The sequence below is a fragment of the Cololabis saira genome, chromosome 7 (assembly GCF_033807715.1).
Source record: "Cololabis saira isolate AMF1-May2022 chromosome 7, fColSai1.1, whole genome shotgun sequence".
NCBI classification, from domain to species: Eukaryota; Metazoa; Chordata; class Actinopteri; order Beloniformes; family Belonidae; genus Cololabis; species Cololabis saira.
This window is the reverse complement of record NC_084593.1, coordinates 2,926,567-2,941,087: the sequence shown is the minus strand read 5'-3', so window position 1 is coordinate 2,941,087 and position 14,521 is coordinate 2,926,567. Positions and strand designations below refer to the sequence as shown.

General features: G+C 39.0%; 2 protein-coding genes across 2 annotated transcripts in view; one reads left to right on the top strand and one right to left on the bottom strand.

Moving 5' to 3' along the window:
* Positions 1-10,441, bottom strand: part of LOC133446727 (polycomb group RING finger protein 3) — a 175,209-nt gene extending 164,768 nt beyond the window's left edge. Inside the window, exon 1 of the mRNA XM_061724742.1 lies at positions 10,337-10,441. The gene's annotated coding sequence lies outside the window, so the exon portion shown is untranslated. The remainder of the gene's footprint in view (positions 1-10,336) is intronic.
* slc49a3 (solute carrier family 49 member 3) overlaps positions 1-14,521 on the top strand; it is a 382,878-nt gene that overhangs the window by 319,968 nt on the left and 48,389 nt on the right. The window lies entirely within an intron of this gene.

Here is a 14,521-nt window from a genome sequence, read left to right as displayed (position 1 = left end):
ACAGCCGTTTCACCGTGAAACCGCAGCTCGACGTCTCGGCGTACGCAGGACGGCGTCATCAGGAGACTACCGATGCCTGAAATCCAACCAAACAGCACTCGCCTCAAGAGTGGCGATGATTCATATTCGAGATGAGGGAAAACGACTCATGCATATTCTAGATCAGGGGTCGGCAACCCAAAATGTTTTAGATCCATATTGGACCAAAAACACAAAAAAACAAACATGTCTGGAGTCAAAAAAAAGGAAAAGTCTTGTATCAGCCTTAGAATGAAGGAAACACTTGCTGCATGTTTCTATATTAGTTATAACTGGGTCCTCGGCTGCAAATGTAGCTGCTAATGTCTTTCCACATCACTCTTTTTGTAACGCGAATCTATGGAAGAGAATTAGGGCCAAGCAGGAGTTTTTTTCCATTATGCACTTCGAGAAAAAAGTCGAAATGTCGAAAAAAAGTCGAAATGTCGAGATTAATGTTGAAGTACAATTTCGAGAAAAAAGTCCAAATGTCGAGAAAAAAGTCAAAATGTCGAGAAAAAAGTCAAAATGTCGAGAAAAAAGTCAAAATGTCGAGAAAAAAGTCGAAATGTCGAAAAAAAAGTTGAAATGTCGAAAAAAAAGTCGAAATGTCGAGAAAAAAGTCGAAATGTCGAGAAAAAAGTCAAAATGTTGAGAAAAAAGTCAAAATGTTGAGAAAAAAGTCAAAATGTCGAGAAAAAAGTCAAAATGTCGAGAAAAAAAGTCAAGATGTCAAAAAAAAAGTCAAAATGTTGAGAAAAAAAGTCAAAATGTTGAGAAAAAAGTCAAAATGTTGCAAAAAAAGTCGAAATGTCGAGAAAAAAGTCAAAATGTTGAGAAAAAAGTCGAAATGTCGAGAAAAAAGTCAAAATGACAAGAAAAAAGTCAAAATGTTGCAAAAAAAGTCGAAATGTCGAGAAAAAAGTCAAAATTTCGGGAAAAAAGTAGAAAATTTAGAGAAAAAAGGAAGAAAAAAAAGAAAAAAAAAGGTCAAACATTTTACAAAAAGCTCCAGGAGCCACTAGGGCGGCGCTAAAGAGCTGCATGCGGCTCCAGAGCCGCGGGTTTACGACCCCTGTTCTAGATTTAGTCACATCCACGTGACATCTGGCGAACAAATCAAGTCATTAAACTTTAAAGGTTTCATTGAACGTCTCCGCCAGGATGGTAAAAAGAAGACGACGTTGTGACACGAAGCACAACATCCAATTTGCTCCAAGCTTGTCATATTTATTAGCTTCTCTAACCACAAGATTTACAGGCCACCGTTGGGTTATCATCATCATCATCATCATCACAGCGCCACTCCGCAGAGGCAGGAAGTCTGCCCAAATGGGACAAATCATCCATAACGTGCTTATGTTCCCTCTCTCGTGCTTCACGGTGGACACAGGAAGTGATTTTAACTTTTCGGCAACAACCAGGAAGGCAAAAGTCTGAGCGTGCGGGAGTCGTGCGTTTATGAGAAGCTGTACACTTCTGAGTGTACAACTGAAAACACAAAGCCAACATTGAATATTCTTTTAAAAAGACGTGTGACACTTTTAACAACTCGAGCCGCCAAAAGACCAAGTATTTAGTTGTGAATGCGAGACTAAACTGCAATTTTTTTTTACCACATTACTTTCTCTTAAAGCCACCTTATGTAGTGATGAAATATCTGACCACATGGAGGCGGAAGATCACACAAAAGCTTCACGTCTGAACTACAAACCTTCAGAGGGACGAGACATGCCAGCTTTAGGGCCAATCCCAATCCCCCCTACTTTCTACCACTAGCCCTAAAAATGAAACCACAGACTTTAGGGTCCTTGTAATGTTCCCTAGGGATTGGGACACCACTTGCTCCGTCACTGCGTGGTTTACGTTCGGGTACGTAAGCGACTGCGTAGTTACGTTTGCACAAACGTCACAACATATCAGGAAGCCCAGAGATAAAAGCTGTTTTAATTTCAGCTGGAGCGCTGTTAATATGCCACTTTATTAAGTTTTAATATTTTTTCAGGCGTAAAAGTAACCGTTAAGATCCCCAACCTGGGCTCAGTTTATCCAAATAACGCCTGTTGAGAAATTTGCTCCGATGTTTTTGGATAAGAGCCGCCGGCGATTTATGGTTCCGCGACACGCTGTACGGCGCGCGTCGCCACGTACCCTATGCCGTAGGCTCTGCGTTGGTGTAACGCGGAACCATAAATCAGCCTTTATTCTGGCGAGATCTGAAAAAACGAGCAAACGAGTGATTATGTACATTCACTGAGTGAATATTATGAAAGTAAAATATATATTTCTCGCTAGAAATTTAACCAAAAGCATTTTTATGCAGAAACTAACTCAAAATATTGATTTTATTCACAAAAAATTAGAAATGTCCACCATGTTTTTTTTGTTTGATTCAGTCTGCAAATGATGACGTAAAGCATTCTGGGAAATTTCTCTAGCCCTCGGTCAGTGAGTCAGAATCTGAAATCACTCACTGTGAAGAGTTAGATTCATACACACTAGCCCTCCTTATGTCCACTAGCCCTCCTTATGTCCACTAGCCCTCGTTATGTCCACTACCCTCGTTACGTCCACTAGCCCTCGTTATGTCCACTAGCCCTCGTTACGTCCACTAGCCCTCGTTGTGTCCGCTAGCCCTCGTTACGTCCGCTAGCCCTCGTTACGTCCGCTAGCCCTCGTTACGTCCGCTAGCCCTCGTTACGTCCGCTAGCCCTCGTTATGTCCGCTAGCCCCCGTTACGTCCACTAGCCCTCGTTATGTCCACTAGCCCTCGTTATGTCCACTAGCCCTACATGCAAAGAGGAATTGGGACACCACTACCCTCACGGGAACGCGCAAAATTTAGGGGTAGTGCTGAAAAGTAGGACTAGGGGGGGATTGGGACTGGGCCTTAAAATTAAAGCAACTTCAGCCATTTTTAACTCAGGATTTCTCCACAGACATGTTGGGGCACGTTCTCCGTTTTTCTTTTGTCATTATGCCGAGCCTTTCGCTCACTGCTGCGTAACACGGTACCGAAAGAGTTGTCGCAGGACAAAACTGGAGATGAAAGTAAGTCTGGGTGGTTTTGGTTGATGGTGATGGAAATGCTTTCTGCAAATAACGCTGTGAATGAAATTGAAGCTGGTAAAAATAACTTTCCAGGTGTCACTTTAAAGATGTCATCCTCCAAGTCTGGACATTTGTCCTCAAGACCCCAGAAATCTGCCGATTGATCACACCACACCCGCTTCATTATGGTCCAAGTATGCTGCCGAAAATCAATGCAAGCAACTTCATTCTCGCTGAAACGTTTACTTTTGATAAACTGACATATAAAGTAACTTTTAATATAGATTAACAATTGTTGAAGATATAAAATTACTTTAAACAGGTGATAGTGGATGTCTTTTTTAATTACCTTGACCCTTCTTTCTCATTCAGCCCAATATTTTTCTGTTTTGCATGACTTGATAATCGTCAATATCAAGACGTGAGGCTGAAAACATCTTTCAAGTCAACACCATGTGTAAAAGTGCGTATAACAGTGAGGGCAGATGCCCGAAAAAGCTTTTTAATATAGATTTACAATTGTTGAAGACAGAAAATTACTTTAAAAAAGGTGAAAATGTATGTATTTTTAATTACTGTGACCCTTCTTTCTCATTTAAGGCAATATTTTCTGTTTTGCCTGACTTGATAACAGCTTTCAGCTCAACACCATGATGTGTAAAAGTGAGGGCAGATGCCCTCAAAAGTTTTTTTAATATAGATTTACAATTGTTGAAAATTACTTTAAAACGATGAAAATTGATGCATTTATAATTACCTTGACCCTTCTTTCTCATTCAGCCCAATATTTTCCTGTTTTGCATGACTTAGTAGTCATCAATATTAAGACGTGAGGCTGAACATTCTTTCAACTCAATACCATGTGTAAATAATGGTGAGGGCAGATGCCTGAAAGAGTTTTTTAATATAGATTTACAATTGTTGAAGACAGAAAATTGCTTTAAAAAGGTGAAAATTGATGTCTTTTTAATAACTTTGACCCTTCTTTCTCATTCAGCCCAATATTTTTCTGTTTTGACTTGATAACAACACAACTTTCAACTCAAACACCATGCTTTGAAAAGTGCACTTGAGGTAAACTCCGGTTCAGTTTTAAACCACGTCAACCGCATCTTTCCCCCCATGAATGTCTTCAAACATGTCCCTGACGGGGGGGTTGAATGCAGACTCCATCACACAGAGATCCAGAAAAGACTATCAGTAGCCCATGAGATCAAGTATTTAGGCATAGTAAGTAATAGATTCACAACTCACATTTAAAACCCAAGTTAAAAAAGTTGTGAATGGAATTAAATTTAATCTGGTAAATTTTAAACACATTAGGAATAATCTAACAACTGAGGCTGCAAAGTTAAACATCAACGCTGTGATTCTCTCGCACATGAACTACTGTCTTACCGGCTGGTCCAGACAGGTAGGACCGTGTTACAATCAGTGGAAAAACTCTATAGGCTTTGAAAACATTGGATAAAAAGTGTAATTTATATCATCATTGTAATATTTTAACTTTTTTAAACCTGGGAAATATGATTAAGTTTGCAGACATTTTACTTGTGTATATAAAATTCTTCATGGTCTGGCCGCCCCTCCACTCAATGAGTTTATTAAACTAAATCTAAACTCATCTAGCAGAGCTGCAACAGAGGGGATTGTAAAACATGTAAAACTGCACATAGAAAAAGTTCCTTTGGGCCGTCGGCCTTTTCCTATCGAGCAGCTCGTACCTGGAACACTAAACCCGTACAACTAAAGCCGAGGACACACCAACCCGACATTGCCCGCTGTCGGCCGACTGCTGTGTCGCCTGTGTCGCCTGTGTCGGGCTGGGTCGGGCTCAAAAAGAAGCACTAGACACACTGCAAATACGACACCCAGCGGTCGTCTGTATTCACTCGAAAAAAAAGGGAAAACCGGAAGCTCTGGGAAGCCGCAAACAAAACAAATAGGCTTCATATTCACACCACATTTCCACACCACTCTCGCTACACAAAATTATTCTTACGCCACAATGCGTAAGAATAAAGAATCGGCACTGGCGTTGTCAGCCCTCGGCCTTCAGCTTGTGGAAGAAGAAAAGAGGAGGCGAAAAATAAGAAGAAACCGCACAACATGGGTGAAATCATGGATACAACAGCAACAGGCTCAAGGAGTTTACCCCAACCTGTGTCGAGAGCTGGAGATGAATGAAACCAACCATTTCAAAAATTCGCTCAGCTTTTCCCTGTTCAGTTCCACGGTACCTGAACAGCCAATCACAGAGTGAGCTGTTTGACCGACGGCCGACGCCGATTCAACATGTTGAATCGGCTGAAAAGCTGCCGACGGGCGGCCGACGCTCAACGACGGCCCGACGGCCGACAGTCGGCTTGGTGTGTCAGGGCCTTAAGGCTCAGTTATGGTTCTGCGTCAAACCAACGCAGAGCACACGCCGCAGCCGTGACGCCGTGCTGAACCCTTCTGACTTCTCCGTCTCTCCGTTTGGTCGCGGTGCAGTACCCCCCGCGGCCACTAGTTAGCGATCTTTTTCTGAATGGTTTATCCGACTTTTTCCGGTCACAGTAAATCAAAGAAATAAGGAAAACTATTGTGCAAAAAACAAAAACTAAAAAAATCACACATAAACAAAGAAAAGAGCCCTGGAAGTTCACTACTGATTCAAACCGGAAACCGGAAATGCTTCGCTTTCAAACGAACCAATCACAGCCCTCTCTGTCTGCGTGTGGTCTGCGTCTCCTCGATGCGTAGTTACAATTTTCGGGAGGTGACGTCAGAGACGGCGCAGGTGACGGCGTGTGGTCTGCGTCGATCCAAACCACACGCCGTAGGCACGGCGCCATTTTGACGCAGAAGCATAATTCAGCCTTTAAGGAACATCACATCTCTTCATTCCTTCTCACAAATCAGTGGTTACTGGATAATCAAACATGCCTTCATAATCTGGTATAATCAGGTTATTGTTTTTACTACCTGTTTGTGCTTTTGTGTGAGCTAATGTGTTTCAGGGTTCATACACATTTTAACAAATTTCCATGACTTTTCCAGGACTTGGCAGCAAGTTTCCATGACTATACATGACCCTCTAAAACATCAATGTATGAATGAAATATAGAAATACAACTATGTAAAGTCTCCACAGTGGAGATCTAATGACAATTATGCTTATACACAAAATAAACATTTGTTTAAACTAACACTGATATACCAGCACTATGTTGTAGTATATGTAGCATAGTAATCTAATATAACTGTAATAATAACCGATAATGATGCACACGATGCTCGGCACGTCACACGCGAGAACGGGCAAGACTTTTCTATACGAAATATTTATTGATCAATTTCAAATCTACCTTATAGGCTGTTATTACTAAATGTTGAAAAAAATTGAGAAAAATAAATCCCATGACTTTTCCAAAACTTTCGGGGTGAACTTAAGTTTCCAAAACTTTCCCAGGCCTTGAAAATCACATTTTCAAATTCCATGACTTTTCCAGGTTTTTTTCAAAAACGTATGAACCCTGGTGTTTGTGTGCTATAGTTCTTCTTTTATGTGTTTGTCATTATTCTGAGTTATGTCATGGGTTTTACTAATTGTTTGTACTCTGTGCTCTAGTGTTTTAGTGTGTTCTCTTTCAATGTTTTTTATATATACACACCATCAACCTGCCAGGGACTGCAGATGTAAATTAGCCTGTACGGTTAAATCTGGCAACATTTACATGATGGACTCAAGTGCTCATAGATAGATAGAACTTTTTTTCCTCCCTGAAGGGAAATTCAACTGTCCAGCGGCTCATCAAAACATACAAAAACAACCACACTTCCACTCAGACAATAAAAGCCCATTAATATTAAAATAAAAGGTTAAAAAATAGCATATAAAGTGCAAAATCGCCCTGAACAATATGTGAATGCCTTCATGTGCAATTACTGTTTTTACCGTGCAATACTTTTTCCCAGACTATCTGTACAATATTCCACCACATGTGTAACTAGATGTTATTATCTGTAAATACGATCTCAGGTCTTGATTCCACTACTATAAGTGCACCTTAACCTTTTTTATATTATTTATATTTCTTATACTTCTTATTGTTTGCACAGTCTTGCACTGGAGAGGTGATGCTGCTTTCAGTCTCACTGTACCCAGGTATTTATTTACAATAAAGTATTCTATTCTAAAATAAAATATAGTCCACTTGTGGCAGAGGTGAGTGTGTGAGTGAGTTCAGGAGGAGTTAAACAGTCTTATTGCTCCCTTCTGTTATGTTAATTACATACAGTTTGTTGCACTTTACCAGGCATTGTTTGTATTGCTTTTTTACTGTGCATTTCATATTTATTTACCTGTTTCAAGTAAATTTTCACTTGAAATAAGTAGAAAAATCTGCCAGATTCACTGGCAAGAAAGTGAATCAAGTAGAAATCTTTTTCCACTGGCAGATTTTTCTACTTATTTTAAGTGAAAATCTACTTGAAACAGGATTAACATTTTCACCTGTTTCAAGTAAATTTTCACTTCAAATAAGTAGAAAAATCTACCAATGGGACAAGATTTCTATGTGATTCACTTTCTTGCCAGTGAATTTAGCAGATTTTTCTTCTTATTTCAAGTGAAAATGTCTCATTTTTAGTCAAAAAATCTCATTACACTTAAAACAAGACTCATCACTGGAAAAAACAACAATTTTTTCCTGTTTCAAGTAGATTTTCACTTGAAAAAAGTAGAAAAATCTGCCAGTGGAACAAGATTTCTACTTGATTCACTTTCTTGCCAGTGAATTTGGCAGATTTTTCTACTAATTTCAAGTGAAAATGTCTCATTTTTAGTCAAAAAATCTCATTACACTTAAAACAAGACTCATCACTGGAAAAAACAACAATTTCCACCTGTTTCAAGTAGATTTTCACTTAAAATAAGTAGAAAAATCTGCCAGTGGAACAAGATTTCTACTTGATTCACTTTCTTGACAGTGAATTTGGCAGATTTTTCTGCTAATTTCAAGTGAAAATCTACTTGAAACAGGAGAAACTTGTTGTTTTTTCCAGTGATGAGTCTTGTTTTAAGTGCAATAAGATTTTTTAGTGATATTTCATGTGCATCTCCTCCCAGAAAGCTGCACAGACTTGTTGGCTCCTTGCACGCTTCTCTCTCTCCCCCAACAATGTGAGCGGGTCTGCGGGGAAACGTGCAGCCCTGGCGGGGGGACCGGGGACGGGGCTCCGGCCCTGGTCCTGGTCCTGGTCCAGACCTTGTGTTGGGGGGACAGAGAACACAGGGAACCAGCAGGAGGAGGGAGAAGTTTAAAAGGCAGGAAGGAGGGAGATGTTAGCCTAATAATGGAGGAGCAGCAGCTCCAGGATCAGCTCGGCGGCTGCAGGAGCTGCACAAACAAGATTTCTACTTGATTCACTTTCTTGCCAGTGAATTTGGCAGATTTTTCTACTTATTTCAAGTGAAAATCTACTTGAAACAAGTGAAAATTTCTAATTTTTAGTAAAAAAAAAATCATATTACACTTAAAACAAGACTCATCACTGGAAAAACAACAATTTTCACCTGTTTCAAGTAGATTTTCACTTAAAATAAGTAGAAAAAACTTATTTCAAGTGAAAATTTACTTGAAACAGGTAAAAATTTCTAATTTTTAGTCAAAAAATCTCATACTTAAAACAAGACAATTTTCTCCTGTTTCAAGTAGATTTTCACTTGAAATAAGTAGAAAACTCTGCCAGTGAAACAAGATTTCTACTTCATTCACTTTCTTGCCAGTGACTTTGGCAAATTTTTCTACTAATTTCAAGTGAAAATTTACTTGAAACAGGTGAAAATGTCTCATTTTTTGTCAAAAAATCTCATTACACTTAAAACAAGACTCGTCACTGGGAAAAAAACTGATTCAAGTAGATTTTCACTTAAAATAAGTAGAAAAATCTGCCAGTGGAACAAGATTTCTACTTGATTCACTTTCTTGCCAGTGAATTTGGCAGATTTTTCTGCTTATTTCAAGTGAAAATCTACTTGAAACAGGACAAAATTGTTGTTGTTTTTCCAGTAATGAGTCTCGTTTTAAGTGTAATGACATTTTTTGACTAAAAATGAGACATTTTCACTTGAAATTAGTAGAAAAATCTGCCAAATTCACTGGCAAGAAAGTGAATCAAGTAGAAATCTTGTTCCAATGGCAGATTTTTCTACTTATTTCAAGTGAAAATCTACTTGAAACAGGAGAAAATTGTTGTTTTTTTCCAGTAATGAGTCTCGTTTTAAGTGTAATGAGATTTTTTGACTAAAAATGAGACATTTTCACTTGAAATTAGTAGAAAAATCTGCCAAATTCCCTGGCAAGAAAGTGAATCAAGTAGAAATCTTGTTCTATAGGCAGATTTTTCTACTTATTTCAAGTGAAAATCTACTTGAAACAGGAGAAAATTGTCTTGTTTTAAGTGTAATGAGATTTTTTTTACTAAAACTGAGACATTTTCACCTGTTTCAAGTAGATTTTCACTTGAAATAAGTAGAAAAATCTGCTTGTGCTTGTGATCTGCAAGTGAAAATCTACTTGAAACAGGAGAAAATTGTTGTTTTTTTCCAGTAATGAGTCTTGTTTTAAGTGTAATGAGATTTTCTGACTAAAAATTAGACATTTTCACTTGAAATTAGTAGAAAAATCTGCCAAATTCACCGGCAAGAAAGTGAATCAAGTAAAAATCTTGTTCCATATGCAGATTTTTCTACTTATTTCAAGTGAAAATCTACTTGAAACAGGTGGAAATGGTTGTTTTTTTCCAGTAATGAGTCTTGTTTTAAGTGTAATAAGATTTTTTAGTGATATTTCATGTGCATCTCCTCAGCAGGAGGAGGGAGAAGTTTAAAAGGCAGGAAGGAGGGAGATGTTAGCCTAATAATGGAGGAGCAGCAGCTCCAGGATCAGCTCGGCGGCTGCAGGAGCTGCACAAACCTGCGGTCTCTCTTCTGCAAAAACCCTCCTTTCCCTGCATCTTTTCCGGGCTTTAACAGCTCACTTCCCTGCTTAAAACCCCCCTGAAACCCCCACTGGTGTTGCAAGTGCAGGGCCCGGGCCGGCGCCGCCATACACCCGCACACAGACGGACAACAGCCCGCACGGCGGCGGCGGCGGCGGCGACAACGTGCCCCGCAGCAGCGGCAGGACGTGCGGGGAAACCACGGGCAGTGCTGGGGGGGGAGAACCGGGGGAACCAGACCCACACCGGCAACACAACAAGTACCAGCAGACCCACTAACCTGTTTAAAAGCCGCCAGGACCGCTGGATGTGGAGCCGGATCCGAGTTAAATCCACTATCAGTAAAACAAAGAGGCGAAAATGACCGAGCGCTCACGGAACTAGCCGAAAGTGCCGGCGCGCATGCGCGGGGCGGGGTGAACGAGGGCAGCTCCAGCTCGCTGCTTTTATTTATTTATTTTTTTTTTTTTTTAATTGATCCATTAAAATGTGGCGTTAATTATTCATGTGGTGCCATTTTTTTTTCCATTTTTAATACTAATACATTTTATTTGTAGAGCACTTTTCATGAATGATCTCAAAGTGCTTACATTCTTTACTGACCTGCCGTGACCCCGGAGCCTCAGGGGAGCAAACAAAGAGAAAGAAGGAAAAAGGGGTTTTAAATAATCAGAGCTGGTAGAGGAGCCAAAAATTGTACTCAAGTAAAAGTACTGTTACTTCAGAATAGAGTAAAAGTAAAAATGTACTTGGTGAAAAAACTACTCAAGTACTGAGTAACTGTTGAGTAACGTCTGATTTATTTTTTTAACACAACCATTCAAACAGATAAAAGTACAAAATAATCATCTTCAGGCAAATTAAATCAATAAAATAAATTAAAACGAATAAAAAATAGCTTAAATTAAAATAATCAAAGGAAATTCAAGTACTTTAATAAATGAATAAAATAATAACAGAATAAAATAAATAAATTAAGCACAAGTAGAACAAAATTTCCAGCCTTTGTACTTTTCTTTTTTAACCAGGCAGAACTAGAACAAACATGAACTCATAGAAACTCTGTGTGTGTTTTTTTTTTTTTAATTGATCCATTAAAATGTGGCGTTAATTATTCATGTTGTGCCATTTTTTTCTGATTAGGAAACGTTCGTAATGAGTTTATAAGTAGAATTGATTGATTTAGAATTGGCTGTCATCGTTTTCTTGGTGTTTGCATTACTGACCTGCCGTGACCCCGGAGCCTCAGGGGAGCAAACAAAAAGAAAGAAGGAAAAAGGGGTTTTAAATAATTAATAGAAATTTGCACAATAAGAGGAGAGTAATAAAATGCACGTTTACTCTTTGTTTTTCCAACATATTTTGAAATATTTAAAATGTTTTGATTTGTTGCTCTGATGAACTCTCACAATCAATACAGTCTCAGAGAAACCAATCACTGTGCAATAAATAACAATAACCAGAGGTGGAAAAAGTACAAAAATATTGTACTTAAGTAAAAGTACAGATTTTCTGCTTGAAAATTACTTAAGTAAAAGTAAAAAGTACCCATTAAGAACATTACTTAAGTAAAAGTATAAAAGTATGCACACCCTACGCCGTAGCTCTGCGTCGGTGTAGTCGGCAATACCCTACATTTTCATTTAATGTAAGACTTTAATTTGTAGCGAGTAACGACGTGTCCAATTTTAAATATAGCGGATTAAAAGTACGATTTTTTCCTTGAAAATGTAACGAAGTAAAAGTAAAAGTACAGAAAAATGAAAGTATCAATAAAAGTAAAAATTCTCAAAAATCTTACTTACTTTACACCACTGACAATAACAGTAATAACAGTAATTATAATAACACTATCACGTGCTGTAACAATGCACCTTCCAACAATAATCATGTCTGCCTCATTCTGTTGCATCTTTCACTTTTAAAAAATTGTATATATGTTATTTTATTTTATTTTATTCAGAGCCGTCATTACCGTGTCTACCTCAAACTGCTGCACCTTTCAGTTTTTTAATTGTATATATGTTAATAAGTGGCACATTTGTTTATTTACTGTTTGCTATTTTTAAATCTGGGTACAGAGAGCGAAATAACCAGAGTCAAATTCCTTGTCGGACGATGTTCAAACTTGGCCAATAAAGATGATTCTGATTCTGATTTGTCGTAAAGAATAAATAACTAAATGTGTTTCTTTTTTACAAAAGCCAATTTTATAATTGTAATTTTTCATTTTTATCAAAAGAAATATGTTTGCAAGGTTTTTCTGAATTGACCATTTTTCTTATTTTTCTCAAGATATTTTGTTGCTTTAAAAAAATATATTTCTTGCTCTGTGTTTCTGCATAAAATGTTCAATTACAGGCTTGTTTTTCCTCTTTAGACATTGATTAAACAGGGGGAAAACATGTCTTGCTAGTTAAGTTTGATATACTTTTGACTTTGTTTTGGGATTGAAACGTTCAGAGAGATTCCTGTCTTTAAGGAGCAGTGAGTGTAAACTCCACTTATATTGCAATAATCAAAACAGGCCAGTAGAGCCAATCACGTTGATTTATTCTTACACAAGAAATGAGAAAACAGTCCTTCCTCATCAGTTCCACGGCATCAACTCAAGGCCAAATGGTTTGTGACTCAAAACCCCAAATGTGAAAACCAAAAGTGTAACCGAGAGTGAAATCATTTCCCTCAGTTACAGTTGATCTTTTATTGCTATCATTTCTAAAACCATCTGGGTTTCTGAGCCGCCTTTCTCAGTTCCGCTTTTTCATGTCATTCTGAAATGATTGTGAAATCAGCACCGCATCAACCTGCTGCACACTTGAGATCAGTACTGATGTGGAATGAGTATAGTACATTTAGTATAGTATAATACCATAGTAACTTGACTTGAACGCATCACACTTCATTTTTTTGCTGCTGCCAACAGGGGAACAAACCAGTTTCTGTTTACCTCTCTTGACCAGAGGCCTCGTTTATAAAAGAGTGTGTAGGATTCAAACTAAAAGTGCACGTAAACCCAAAAGCCGGAAATGGCGGGCGCAAAAAAAAATCCTGATTTATAAAATCGTGTGCACTAGGAATGGGCGATATTTTACCGTTCGCGATTTACCGTCAAAAAAATTCCCCACGGTAAGAATTTGTATCTCACGGTAAAAACGATAAATTCCCGTTGACGTTTTTGTGTAAAACTGATTTATGGTTCTGTGTTAAATCCACGTACAACGTACGTGAAGGAAGGAAGGAAAGGAAGGAAGGAAGGAAGGAAGGAAGGAAGGAAGGAAGGAAGGAAGGAAGGAAGGAAGGAAGGAAGGAAGGAAGGAAGGAAGGAAGGAAGGAAGGAAGGAAGGAAGGAAGGAAGGAAGGAAGGAAGGAAGGAAGGAAGGAAGGAAGGAAGGAAGGAAGGAAGGAAGGAAGGAGGGAAGGAAGGAAGGAAGGAAAAAAGGTAAAAGGTTTGTGTAACAAACATGGAGGATCTGAGTTATTCCAGTTTTGCAGTACAGGTGTAACTCATTTAATTGTTTTTTATTAATTCAATTTAATTGGTGTAGTTTAGTAGCATTTATTATTCTTTTAGAGCAGTGATTTGGCTCCAAAGACTGAATGTGGTGATAGATTTATAGTTACAAAGGTGGAGTTGAATTGGTATTTTTTTTATTGTCATTTTTATTGTTATTGGGTTAAATGCCAGAAATTATCGTGATACATGTTTTAGTCCATACCGCCCAGCCCTAGTGTGCACGCACACTTGCACGCAATGTTCTCCAGTCCAGCTGGAAGGTTGTGCAGGTGAATTCACCTCATATCCCGCCCTCTACACGCCCACTTCATATCATGAATGGTCAATGCAAAGTAGTTCATGACTGTATTTACATATAAATGATCCTGCTGAGCATGTGCAGCGGCTCCTGCAGTCTGTTTCTGCTGCACATCAGGATGAATGAAGCCTGAATTATAGTTCTGCGTCAAACCAACGCAGAGCACACGCCGTCACCGTGACGCCGTTGTGAACCTTCGGACTTCTCCGTCACTCCGTTTCTCCGCGGTGCAGTACCCCCCGTGACCGCTAATTCCTGATCTTTTCCTGAAGTGTTTATCGCAGGCGGTGGGTTGCCTCCTTCCTACCTCTCCCCTTTGTGGGGTTGCTGGTGGCCTGGGTTCCGGGTTCTCCCTGGTCGACCTCTGGTCTCGCGGGTGGTGGGGTTGCTCCCCCCCCTCCCCCACTATAGATACACTTCAGGTGGAACTTTGTTTGGATTATCACACACACACACACACACACACACACACACACATACCCATAGATACATAGACATATACACACTCACGTACACATATACATATTCATACATTCATGCATGCACACATACACACACATAGCCGCACATATGCATGCACACACACAGTTACATTTAGCCACACATACATATACAGGCTCAAACACACACACACATATAGCCACTCAGTC